At 38.7% G+C, this 14319-nt stretch overlaps 1 pseudogene; it reads left to right on the top strand.

Annotated features, from left to right (window-relative positions):
* Nucleotides 1–14319, top strand: part of LOC127625250 (transmembrane protein 132C-like) — a 205713-nt pseudogene that overhangs the window by 52928 nt on the left and 138466 nt on the right.

Here is a 14319-nt window from a genome sequence, read left to right as displayed (position 1 = left end):
ATGTCAGTGCTCGTTCTGGAAAGAGACACTAAGAGAAAAACTACAGCACTTTTAATACAAAAGTACAGTATGTTTATTTAAAATGCTTCATGTGATTTTCTTATATTGCCATTGTGATAAATTCTATACTGCCAAAACTATGACACTGTGATCTAAGGAGAAAAACCCATTATAATACATGGATGCTTTAGACATACTAATAGCCGTGAAAGAGAAACTTTAGTTCCCCGTCTGTTGCTCTTGTGTCGAATGTAGCTTTGAAAGCGCTTCTGAAAGAGAATATTTTTCTGTAAAAGAGTTTAATTTCTCTTAAAGAGCAATACACAGCTGGCATTGAACGTCCTTTTCAGGACATGTCTTTATAAAGATGCCCTTCTGCCCCTGTGTATTCCTGGATGCGGTTAATTTCTCTCCGCTCCTGATGGTCACAGATGCTGCCTCTTGTGTCTGGGCAGCGATTACACCGAGGCAGCATTTGTGGATGGTTCGTGTTCTCACTGCGAGAACCTCACCATGGCTTTCCTTCTTAAAGAGGAATGCCACTCCAGCCGCCCCTGCGTCGCTCCTTCTTCCCACGGGATTGAGGATGACTCAGCTGGTGATGGAGGCAATTTGGGGATGGCAGCTGGCTCGGTTTCGCCGGGTAGATCCCCACGAACCATCCGCCCCCCGGCACGCTCGTTGACTTCCGGCCAAACTCAAGGTGAGAGTGGCTTGCTGAACGGCCAGTCTGCTTACTCCCTCGAGCCCCTGAGCTGGATGATGAGTTCGCTGCTGCATCGGAGAGCATTCCGGCATCTGACGCGGAAGACTCGACTGGACTGCCGCCCATCGGGTCGGCACGGCCAGTCTGAGGCTGACGCCCAGATGGCCGGCAAGTTTGCCTAGGCCACCGTCAGCGTGGGGTTGGACAGGAACCCTCTGTCCTCCCCAGAGCCTTCATGGCTAGATGATTGGTTCCTCGGGTTCGGGCGCCACTCACAGCCACACTCCTCCCCACCCCCGGTTCCTTTCTTCACGGAGGTGCATGATGAGCTGACGAGGTTGTGAAGGGCACCTTTCACTGCCCACAACCGACCTCCTCGCTTATACACTCACACTACCCTCGATGGCGGGGATGGCCCATGGGTACTCGGAGGTCCCCCTGGTGAACAGAGCGGTTACGATCCATCTGTGTCCCGAGAACACCGCCACCGGGTGGGATCGCCCGGTGCTCCCCTCCAAGGCCTGTAGGATGACGTCATCACTGACCCCCAAAGCGTACAGCACCGCTGGTCAGGCCGCCTCCGCACTTCATGCCATGGACCTCCTGCAAGTTTACCAGGCCAAGGCACTCAAAGATCTGCAAGTGGGTAGTCCTGACCCGGATGTGCTGCAGGAACTGCGCTCAGCGACCGACCTTGCCCTCAGGGCCACAAAGGTCACACGCGGAGACAGGGGTGTTCGAGAAAGCGTGCTTTGTCTACCTCCCGTATTTCGACCAGGTCCAGTACATAGATTACGTTTCTGGACCACAAGGGTGGCCATCGTCCGTTCGAGTGCCGGCGCTTCTGACCTTCATGGCCCGGGGGGCGCGATCTGTCATTGAGCGCAGTTCCTGCAGCACATCAAGTACAGGACTACCCAAGTGAAAGTTTTGAAATGCCCTGGCCTGGTGATGGTCTGGGACCGCTCCACCGTCGAGGGTAGTGAGAGCGGAGGAGCGAGGAAGCCGGCGGCTTACTCAACTCGTCATGCACGTCCGGCTGTGAGCGGCGCACATGCCCGCGGAACTAATCAAGTAGCTGTGGGGGGGGGGCGGGGTTTTCCGGTCCAGCCTCGTGCTCGCGGTACCCGGGAAAGCATAGCGGACTCTGTGCATCAGGCTCAGACTGGGTGAGTAGACCCGAAGGTGGCGACCCAGGCGAGTCATCAGCATCAGACACCGCTGTAATGCTCTCCGATGTAGCGGTGATGTCGTCATCCAATTCCGGGAGCTCAAGGGACCGGCCGGCCGTGAAGCGGGCCGCACTCAACCCGAGCTCGGACGGAAGCGAGCAAGCATGCCGGGGAGGTGGGTGGTTCGAGGGGATTTACCCGGCGAACAGAGCCCGTCATTTTCCCCAAATCGCCTTCATCGCCCGTGGTGCCTGCCTCAATCCCGTAGGAAGGAGGCGAGGTGCGGGGGGCGGCTGAAGTGGCTTTCTCTCGTGACAAAAGAAAGCCGCGACCGCACTGCTGCCACGGCTATGTTCTCGTACTGAGAACATGAACCATTGGAGAGAAATCACTCATCCCGATCTCGGACGGAAGCAAGCAAGCGTGCCGGGAAGGCGGGTGGTTCGAGGGGATTTATCCCCTAATCGCCTTCATCGCCCACGGTGCCTGCCTCAATCCCGTAGGAAGGAGGTGAGGTGCGGGGGGCGGCTGAAGTGGCTTCTTTGACACAACGTCGAAGTGAGCGACAGATGGGGAAAGGGTATTATGGGAAGAAAAGCTTAATGTTAAAATATTGTCTCCTTTGATTGTTGCTTTTTCTTTTGACAAAAGGCACTGTTTAGTGGAGATTGATAGAAATTTGGTTCTCCTTGCTCTTTCAATAAATAAATAAAAAATGTGTGACCACAAATCAAAAAAAAAAACATGCAATCTTTGACTTATCAAGATAATGTCACTTCAGAATTTTTGTGTCAGTTTACATTATTTTTGAATTGTTTCATCTGAAAAAATCTAGATGTGGAGTGGACCTCTTTGAATGCTGGGTTGCATCTAGCTGTTTTTCTGAGTGTCTTGCGCAGGAGCGTCACACTTTAAGACAGCTTTTAAAGTTTACTTTGTCTGTTAAAAACGCATACTGAGACACATGCTTTCTGCACTGCCTCTAACTTTGTTTAGCACCAGGATATTTTGGCAACCCTTGCTGTTATATAATACATATGTTAAATTGGCAAGCCTAGCTGTAGAATAATACATTTTACAGTCAAGTTTAAGTTGAGTCAAGCAGTGCTATTTGTATGGCATATAAAGTTGCTGCTTATGTAGAGTGTTCCAAATATAGAGCTATAGTATTTGTAGTCTATAGTGGGCCTAAAGAAGAGGAACAAAAGTAGATCCACCTAGTAGGAGGAAAGATGGAAAAGTTAACTCTGTGACATTTACTAAATGACACCTAAATAGCCCATTGGCAATTCAGTGCATTACCCTTCAAAATGATTACTAATTATCGCTCAATTAGTAGAATTAACTCTTAATTAGTAGAATGCTGCTGAATACTAATTCATTCTTCAGTGAATTGCTTTGTAAACTACACAATTGGAAATTAATTTTGCTCACAAACTGAGTGTGCACATGTGAGAAAATTCTTTATTGATTCATTGAGTGTTGAGCTCTAATTAGCACAAGCGTATTTGATGAATCGACTGAAGACATTCTGTCCAAGTGAGTAAATAAATGACTATGAGAGAAATTAATGTTCGTTCCTGTTTGTGTTCTCTCACGTCTGTTATCTAAATCATACTTAATGCAAACACCCATTTGCTTTGAGGTATACTCTGACAGGCATGTTAAAAATGTCAACCACGGTTAACATTAGCTTACAACTCTTGTTTTTGAAAGAAAATTCAATATGAACCTGTTTTGTACCCACCTAATTCATTTGCTAAGAGTGAGTGTTAACTTTAGGAAGTTGACTGAAGGAAGCTAATTTCCTTAGCATGCTAATATATGATTAGAACCAAATTGTTTATTTATTTTTTATAAGGTTAAGCTGGTTTGCTGATCTTAGCTGGTCTCCCAGCCTGATCTGTTGGACAATTTTAGATGAGTTGTATACACATTTCAGCAGGTCAGGATGGGAGACCCATCATTGGCAGTTTAAGCTGTTTTTTTTTCTTCAGCAAGGAAAATAATTCCCTTTTATGTTCTCCAAGGTGCTCTAACGTTTAAACATCCCTGTTTCCAATAGAATTTTCAAGCCAGCTTTAATTAATGCAGAAAGAAAAGTTAACTCCTCGATATCGAGTAAAGTCTTGATGTTTTGGGTGCTATGGAACAATCTTCAGTGATGTTGCTTCCTTTGTAGTTTTTTCTGCCCTAAGACTGGTGATAAGATCCTATAAAAGGGTTTGTTTTCTTTTTTCCCTTTTTCCTCTACTTTACAGCTAAATGTCTTTGTGATGGCTCCAAGTCCCCTCGACCTCTTGAAATTGGCACAGCTCTTTTCTCAGCAGACTCTTCTCTGAGTTCCAACTGAACAGAATATTTTTTTATTTATTATTTTCAATAATGACCAGCTGAACGCTGCTGATATGGGAGTTTCTATTCTCTAGGCTCACTGGCTGTTGATGTGTTTTGTATGTGTGTAGGTGCAGGGGTTTAAGTTGTGGGGGTGATGGCAGAGGGTTCAATTTTGTGACATCATTGGTACTATTGGAGCCAGATCTCCTTATCTTCATTAGAAGCCTAGAGATAAAAACGCACAGCTTTTCCCTGCCCAACTCATTCAGGGTAAAACAGATTACTCCTGAAAATCGCATTTGACCACCACTGCATGCTGAACACATGCAAATTAATACAAAGGATATGTATACACTATCACATACTAAATGAATTGTTGGAGTGTGATATTGCCTTTGTAGTGTAGAGCTGGACAATTTTTCTATTAATTCAAATTAACTTTTTTGACACTATATAATTTTTTTTTTTTAATTGTGGAATCAAGGTTTTGCATAAAATATTAGCAAATGTACTGCATTTATAGCCAACATTTAGGAAGCAAAGTGATCATTTTGACAAACAACGAAATTATTTCATTTAGCTGCTCTGCTCAGTGTGTACAGCTAGATGGTGCCACGTGCTCACAGCACTGACTGACGTCATTATTTTAAACTTTGACATTTTTGCTTGCATTTTCAACTACACTCAGGCTTGGGGAGTTACGGGTTACTTGTAACGGCATTAGGTAATCAGGAAACAAAAATGTGTTAACTGTAACTGTAAGCAATTATAATCAGATTACAGTTACATTAAAAAAATTGTGATTACTGTTAGGAATACAAGTTGTAATTTCTGACAAAAGAAATGCATTTTCCTGCCATAAAGTGATACAGACAGCTGTTTGTTTAGAGTGAGGGATGGTTTAGATGTGCGTTCTCTTTGGGTTCTCTCTCATGACTCATTTGAGTCAGGATTGCGTCCTACTGTTGCATGCACAAATAACACCTGTCTCACTTTACTCTCAAGGCAAACAGCTGCTTCATCGCGATGGACACAGAAATCACATTAGCTAGGTTAGCTAAAATGAGTTAATATTAAAATGTGTTAAAATGAGTTAGCCTTAGTGCTCAAAGAAATCTGTGACCCTCATCATTTGGCGGGAGCAGGAATAGCTAAAAAATACTGACACGAATTGCGCATCATTGCTGGTACGGCATAGAAATCCCCTGGTTTGCATGGTTGTAAATGCAAACTGAACTATATTAGCCAGGACGTCCTTTGTGTTTTTCTGTTCCGTTCTGAAGCTGAAAAAATTACACCTCTCCCAGGTGAACGATACAAAAACCTTAAACATTTATTTTTATTTTTATTTATTTTTATACAACAACAATACAAAAATCAACTTAAAATATACCCCTGGAAAACCTGCCTTTCTCTCCCTTTTCACCTCTCATGATTTTGTTTCCCTGATCATTATTAACAAATCCAAATTGTACACATAAATACAGAATTAATTGAAAATGTGTTTTAAGTTCTTAGGAAAGAAAGTTCAATGAAGAATTTATCTGATTTTGATAAATTATTGTTGAGAGCAGATAAAATGTCCCCCGGCCACAATGCTGAACCGAGCCACTGTAACAGCAGAAACTTATTCTCGGCTCCTCAGTGCAAAACCTGAATGAACAGATGCACAATTACCTACTTTTATACTCGTATGTCCGGGGAAGGGACATGCAAATTCTGTCTGCCAAATTCTCAGTGGCTTTTTCTCAATTTCAGAGGTAACCGAGGCCTTCAAGAAAGTCGCCTAATGTCGCTTCATTGTTGACAACTTTCTGTGTGTTGCACTTTTTTTTTGCATTTCTGTTGCACCTTTGTTTTCTATAATGAAATATCCAAGTTGCATTGCATTCTAATAAGGAACATACTATTTGAATCATGTTGGAATAACTTTTTACTTTTTTAAATATCATTAAATGTATGAAAATCAAATCAAAAATCGTAAATCATCCTTAAATTTGAAAAATAAAATCTAAATCGTATAATTTTTGCCATATCACACATTCCTATTGTGGTGTTGGAGGCACACACAGCTGTAAAGGCTTCCACTCATGGGTAAACTGCTAGAAATTCAGGCATACTTTTCTTTGCAAAGAGCCATTTTTTATTAATAATCAACAAATAAGTAAGGCAGAGGCTATTTATATAAACTGTAAAGGAAGGTAGATGCTATTCACACTAATATGCACTGCCATTTCACCAATCAAAAAATATTATTTACATTTGTTAGGAGGTAAACTTAATTTGAAAGCCTTTAGAGTGATATAGATTATTTGAATGAGGAATTAATTAAATGTAATTGTTGCCTAGAAGCAATACTGTAGGCTATACACTGTATATGTATAACAATTTGCATTAATCATATTTAGTTTTGACCTCACTTTGTTGAGACTGTTATTATTATCTGCTGCAAATAGTCACTCTGGCTAAATAAATTTAATGGCACATACAATAATCTTTAGAAACTGAAAACTGCAAGAGAAGGACATTCTTCATCAACCATGCACCAAATCTTTAGTCATATATTTATAAAAAATATTAAGATTTCACATCCTATATTCAAATCACCTAACAAAGATCACCAACCAATATCTTTAATCATTCAACACCAAGAGGGCTGCCAACTGTAAGATCCTAATGTTTGTTGATGAAGAACACTCTTGAATTTATGATTCTAATTCTCAGGCCAGTGCTATCACTTTGGATCATTCAGTTCCTTGCTTTTTGCCTCATTAGAGGTTTGGAGAGTGGTAAAAGATTGAGATGGGATTTACACCTGATTCATAATGCAAATGAAAACACGCTTTACTCATGAACAAATTAAAAAGCTCTCAAAAGATAAATAGCCCCTGCTGTACTGTAATTTTGAATGAACAATCTTACACGTTTCTGCATGTCCCAGTGGAATATATGCTAATACTTTTTTTTTTTTTTGCTGTTGCTGAGATATTTTTTCCTCATCCAATTTTATTCCAGTTGCACATACAAACTCTAAGTAGAAATGACCATAGGTTGATGGAGTGTGTCATATGACAGGTTCATAAACATGTAACTACCTGGCTTGAATTTGACAGCATGTCAAGTAAATCAGAAGACTCATAATATTATTATTGCATTTAATTTTAATAGCCCTATGGTCACTTTATTTATTGACTTATTTTTTTAATTGGAAAAAGATTCTTAAAGTAATAGTTGACTGAATATCAAACATTCTGTCATTATTTACTCACATTCATGTCTTTCCAAACCTATATGCTGTTATTTTTTTCCATTGAACACAAAAATTAAATTTTCTTTTAAGAATCTTGATGCAAATCTTACTATACAACCATGCCTGTTATTTTCCGAAAAGGACAAAAACACCAGAAAACCATAGTTAAAATGTCTTAAAAGTTGTCAATAGGACTTGATGATATATTCCATATGATAACTTTTTGTGAGAATTAGACTGAAATTGAAGTCATTATTTACTGATTGATAATCTTAACCTAGATTGTTTGTAACTAGACACACGATAACCAGGGGTGGAAAGAGTACTGAAAAATCATACTCAAGTAAAAATGTTTTGTGTGAGTAGAGTAAAAGTAGCTGTCCTACAAACTACTCAAGTTAGAGTAAATGAGTAGCTCATTTAAAAGTACTCATGAGTTGTGAATATTGAGTACCGAGTTGCAAAACCTATACCCCTTTATAATGAACACTGTATGCCAACTTTTAAAATACATCACTTATCTATGATAAACACTACATGAATCTGATTCCAAAAAATAAAAGGGAGACATGATAACAGAAATGAAAAGATAAAAAAGTTATTTTCAATACATTGATCACCATTTTAAATCATAATGTATGAAACAATTACACTAAAATCAGTTTATGTGTAGGGTCTAAATTTCTCTTAATGCCAACAGAGCATTATTGTTGTGCATAAATCATGTTCAAACAATGCAAGGAATGCAAAAAATGCTAAATAAGCGGGATCACATGGCACATCATGTCCTGCACAATAGAGGAGGTAGAGCAGGCATGGCAAAAGTTGTTTTGTACAGGGGCTACATCACGCTTAAAAAGGAATAATCACCAGAAAATTCTCTCATCATTTATTCAACCTCATGCCATCCTGGATGTGTATGACTTTCTTTCTTCTGCAGAACACAAATTAAGATTTTTAGAAGAATATCTCATCTCTTTTGGTCCATACAATGAAAGTGAATCGATGCTAAAATATTGAAGCTTCTCAAATCACATAAATCAACATAAAATGTGTTAAATCCATGTGCCTCCAGTGGTTTAATCCATGTCTTCAGAAGCTATATGATGCCTGACAGGAAAATAAGGAAATAAAAAGTAAATATTTTATATTTCATCTAGATCAACCAACCAGGTTTAATGAACACCCCTGTTCTAGATGTAGAACATGAGGAATAATTATTATAGAATAATATAGAAAATTACTAAACATTTTGATCGAAGATATCACTCTCTCTTTTTTTCAGATAAACATCAAGATTGTTATATCGCCCAGCCCTATTGATAACATTGCATTAATCTCTCACAGCAGCCCAATAATATCAGTGATAGATAGTTCAATTACAGGCTACGTTACAGACACACAGAATCTAGTAAGCAGAAATATGAAATTTACCTTGATGTGTTTCTTCAAAATAGAGGCAGGATTAATGCTGATATCTGCCTTGAGCAAGTTAAACTCACAGGATACGATCAAGCAACTGACTTTTTCACAGTGAAAAGCCCTTTTAAGTGCTGCCGTGATGTTCAGGTGTTGAACTGCTTGAGGCATTCGCCACTGTTGGTGCCAGATCTGCAGCTGCCGTTCAAGTTTTTTACGTGTGACGTGTGATTTCATTTGACAGGAGTCACGAGACTCATCATGTTGATAGATAAAAATAAAATCAGTAGTGAAGTAGTGAACACAGACGGTGGAATAGCACAGTAAAAGTACAGTTACAGCACTTAAAATTTACTCAAGTAAAAGTAAATATATAAGTACATATAATATGTAAGTTTACAATTTTTAAACTTCTTAAAAAAGTAAAATTCTTGGGGAAAAGTAGTTAATTACAGTAACGTGAGTATTTGTAATTCGTTACTTTACACCCCTGATGATAACCAATGCTGTTGTGGTGTCAAATAGCCCCTTTCAGACATACAGCCTTTTCCAGAAAATGTACTGAATTTTTCAGGTTACAGGTCATGTGAACACAACCTTTTTGAAAATACCAGTACATTTTGCTCCAATTTCCCTTAATGAAAACATGTATCATAAATTCATCCCAACAATTTTCCTGTAATTTACATGGTTGCATGTGTGAAAGGGGGTATCATATTTTCGTGCCATTTTTGAATATGGATGTGGACACACTATACTACACCACACCATACTACTGCAGTAGAACAATTTCTGCCCTTGCCTTGGGTACAGGAGAGCTTGTTTTACAGAACCCACAGCAAATGTTAAAGATGCTTCTGTGTCTTCCTCAACACCTCTCACTCTGTCTCTTGTAGATTGTCCTATGCATCTATTTCTAGTGTACTCTTAGAGCAAGGATCACGAATTATCTTAATTTACCAATGTATTGTAGTCTGCAAGAGCAGCACAATGATTTGTTTTCATCATAGTTTACATATCAATTCCTCTCAATTTCCCCGCTGCGCCTATGGGGTTGATGGCACGTGCTTATTTTGAAGGCACAGACTCTCTTCATCTGGCCATTAATAAGTAATTAGTGATTTGCGCACAGGGGGAACTTATTCACACTCAAGCTTTAGCTTGATTTGCTTGCCACACAGGCTCCCTCTACAAAGCACTAAGTGGTTGCCTGCAGCGAATAATCCTAGTGCGCACATTTCTCGGTAATGATTTTTAATACATCTCCACCCATGAATTTCTCAACCTGCTTTCAGTGTGGTGACCATCATTATTTGACTGAGGGAAGTGGATGATTCTTTTCCTGTAATTATTATTCACTTCACCTCATCGCTCATGTTTTGTACAGACCCTGGGGGTGCTGCCAGGGAGAAACCGGTGCATTTGCCTCCCTCGGATGGGCTCATGGCGTGGTAGTTTATTAGACTAACCCTGATCAGTACAACACTGAATGTTATGAATGGTCAGTGCTGAGCTCAGTTGCTTCTCACTGTTTACTCCCTGCAGTTCACAGCAGGCTGCCCATGTTGAGAAAAGTCTTTCATTTTCCCCAGAGGGAGAAATCGTTATCCATTATACTGATTAACAGTATAAAGTGTACTGAGATCAAGTTGCTACCGATGCAATAAATAAATAAATTAAAAAAAAAAAAAAAAAAATTATATATATATATATATATATATATATATATATATATATATATATATATATATATATACATACACATGTGTGTGTCAGGCTAATTGATCAGACCCTCTTTCTAAAATGATAAAAAACTGAAATGGGATTTCCTTTCCATCATTTAGTTCAATATCCTTATTGTTTTGAGTGGTGGGTGATACCAATATATCACAGTTTTATTGTCAGAACAACTGTAGTAACAAGTTTTTGGCAGAGAGTTTAGTAACCATGGTTCATTTTTGCAAGGGAGATCCAATGTAGGTCTATTCATTAAATGTTCATGTATGTGAACATTTAATGTTCACAGACATGAACATTTAATGAATAGACCTACATTGAATGTTCATGTATGTGAAGTACTGCATATGCTCAACATCAAGACATACTCCTCTTTTTGATTACTGCAGGATGGGGAAAAAGATTATACATTTTAATAGCATAAGATGATCCCTATAGATGGAAACTGCATAAATATGATTTAAGGCTAGGGTATGACCTAATTCTGGTCATCAGTGGAAATTAGCCAAAACTGAGGTTGGGGGGAGTTTGGCATTTATCTCCAGCTCTAAGCATTTGATTGGGAGCAAAGCCTTCAGAAGCCCCTGGAAGAGTGTCTAGTAGGTGGCTTAGCCTTTATCAGCTCATGAGTGAACCCTTGTCAAGTCCAGTAATCCGAGAATCATCAGATAACAGGAAATGCATTAATGACTGTATGATGGTGTAATCTCTGCTGTCGCTAATGTGTTAAAAAGGGCTATTTATAAAGCCTAGATACACAGCCATAACAGATTACAGTAGTTGAGCCTTTCAATTGAACAAAAAATAAAATATTTGTAGACTTTGGTACATGTATGAAAAGCCAGATGTTGTCTGTGACTGCTGCTCTCTGCTACCATCACCAGCAATATAATTCTCTGTGAAAAACAACCAAGAACAAAAACAAGAAGGGGTTTCACAACAGTGTCTTTTTTTTCTGAATATCTCTTGGGATTCTTCCTCTGTCAGTGTTACAGACAGAAACCTGTCAAGAGAATCAGGGTTCTATTAAGAAGACATTTTATTGTCTATAATATTAACTTTGTTTATTATTGCCATTTGCTTTGACAATAGTTTTTGTAAACCATGGTGGGGTGTGATCCAAAAATAGGTCTGTTCAGACACAGCATTGTTTTTCCTGCTACACTATTTATTACTAAGTAAGGGATATAGATAATATATAATTCACCCAAAAATTAAAATTAGCTGATAATATACCATCCATCCATCAGGCCATCCAAGATGAATCTGTGTTTCTTTCTTCATCAAAAGGATTTAATTTCAGGCCTCCTCCTTTAAACGTTTCATTTTTTGACGGTCCAAAATACATATTTAGGGTGCATCAACATAATCCACACGACTCCAGTCGACAAATAACATTCTTCTGAACCAAACGATTTATTATTTTTAGAAACAAAACAATACATATATACTTTTTAACTACAAATGTTCACTTCTGTACATCTCTGTGACATGCACTCAAGAGAGGAATGACCTAAGCTCCTTGGTAAGGTCACACATCAAGTGGAGGAGGAGGTAGGAAGTGTGTCATTGTTTACAAGAGAATCTTGCACAGACCAAGCACCATTCACAAACCAAAACAGTCCTAAACTATTTCAAAACAATATAAAATAAAAAGTTATTTCCAGATAATAATAAAAAAACATTACTGCAGTAAAAAAACATCCTTTATTTCTGAGCAATGCCGTTGCGTTATTTACTTGTGCTTTTTCTTTAGCAAACATATATAGTCTATATGACTGTCAGGAATTCAAGCCACACAAGTTGTAGTTAGTGAAACCAAGTGCAAGAGTGATTACTGAGATTCACAGGATTTACAGGGTTTACATAGTGATATCAATGGTACAGGTGATATCACACAGAAGAGAAGCTTCACAAACTGAAGAAGAGGTAACAAGCGAAACAACAGGGTAAACACTAAACAGATAGTTGAAGTTCAAGAGCAAATACAGACAGGTAAATAAACACTGCAAGTCTTTGTGTGAGACTTGACAGTGAACTGGCGAAGGTGAGTTATTTATGCAGGCAGTGATCAGCGAGGGAATTGAGTGCAGGTGCGGTGAATTAGAAATCAGGCGATGAAGAACGAAGCGCTGAGGGAGGTGCAGAGCCCGAGGGAGGCATGACAATGACAAAGTTTTCACACATACCTGAGTTTGCTGGAAAAACAGCACGGGCACAACCGAAGAATTCAGATATCTACCCTTTGTTTCTTTCAATGGTCTGAAATCCTCAGGAGTAAAATGTTCACTGCACACCCTCCAATATTTGAGAGAATGTAGTGGTGTACTGATATCCAGGTTCATCACGAAATGCCAGAGCTTCAATAGCTCATGTTCATGTGTAGGCAATCGATGAAATGTTTTTTTTCCTACATTTTCTTTGGGGTTTCTGAAGGTTGTTGTATCCAGGATACACATGCCAATATTTTGAAAAGTACACTTACAAATACACAAACACAAATCTACAGCAAAGACTAATAAACGTTTGTACAGCGCTGCTCCTTTTGTGAACAATGAATCACTTCCTGCCTCCTCCACGTGACGCGTGACCTTACCATCGAGCTTACGTCATCCCTTTCATGAGCACGCATCACAGAGGTGAACAGAAGTGAACATTTGTAGTTAAGAAGTAAATAACAATTGTTTTGTTTCTAAAAATAATCAATCGTTTGGGTTCAGAAGAACTTTATTTATCGACTGGAGTCCACTAATTCTGGGGACCAATTGGCCTCGTTGATTATTTTGATGCACCCTAAAATATGCATTTTGGACCGTCAAAAAATGGAGTACATTCACTTGCATTGTATAGAGGAGGAGGCCTGAAATGAAATCCTAAAAATCTTAAATTCTGTTTTGATGAAGAAATAAACTTAGATACCTCTTAGGGTGAGTAAATTATCAGCAAATGTTCATTTTTGGGTGAACTATTCCTTTAACCGGTCATTATTGCATAAAAACCCACAACAGAGTGATCAGGCTCAGATTATTACATGGTTGCTTATGGTCAAATACACAGTATACAATAATAAGTAAATTGCGAAATGCTGTGATTAACCAATCAGAATAAAGTATTCCAGAGAGCCATGTAATAATGCAAATAATGAAATGCAACTATCCATTTAATTTGGCATAGTTAGGATAGTAAAATACACTTATCAATATTTAAAAGGGAAGAAACTAGGGATGTCCCGATATACAAATACTGGTATCGGTTATGTGTAAATGAAATGCAGCATCAGAGCAGTCTTAAACTTTGTTGTTGTCATGACAGAGCTTATATTTCAAAATTTAGTAATCCAGATTTTAAAGTATATCTTAATATTTATCATTCATAAATTTTTTCTATACTCATACTTTTATATTTTATATATTCATCTCATAACATTATTTATGCATTTGCAGTTGCTTTGTAAGTGTGTTTATGCCTGATCTAAATAGCATTAAACAGTCTGTGCAAATACAACTAAATACCAATTTAGATGCAGCTTATGTACCACCTTTTCTTTGTAAAGATTAGTTAAAAATGGGTTGTGCAAACCACCATGTTTTCTGTGCAAAATAACTTAATTTTAATGTTTGATATTAAGGACATTTTTGAAGTTGTACAAAAAAAAATGTGGTACTGTGTTGGGTCATCACTTGATGTCCACTTTAATA

This window comes from Xyrauchen texanus, chromosome 31 (assembly GCF_025860055.1).
Source record: "Xyrauchen texanus isolate HMW12.3.18 chromosome 31, RBS_HiC_50CHRs, whole genome shotgun sequence".
NCBI classification, from domain to species: Eukaryota; Metazoa; Chordata; class Actinopteri; order Cypriniformes; family Catostomidae; genus Xyrauchen; species Xyrauchen texanus.
Note: the sequence above shows the minus strand (reverse complement) of the source record. Positions and strands in the feature narration are given on the sequence as shown.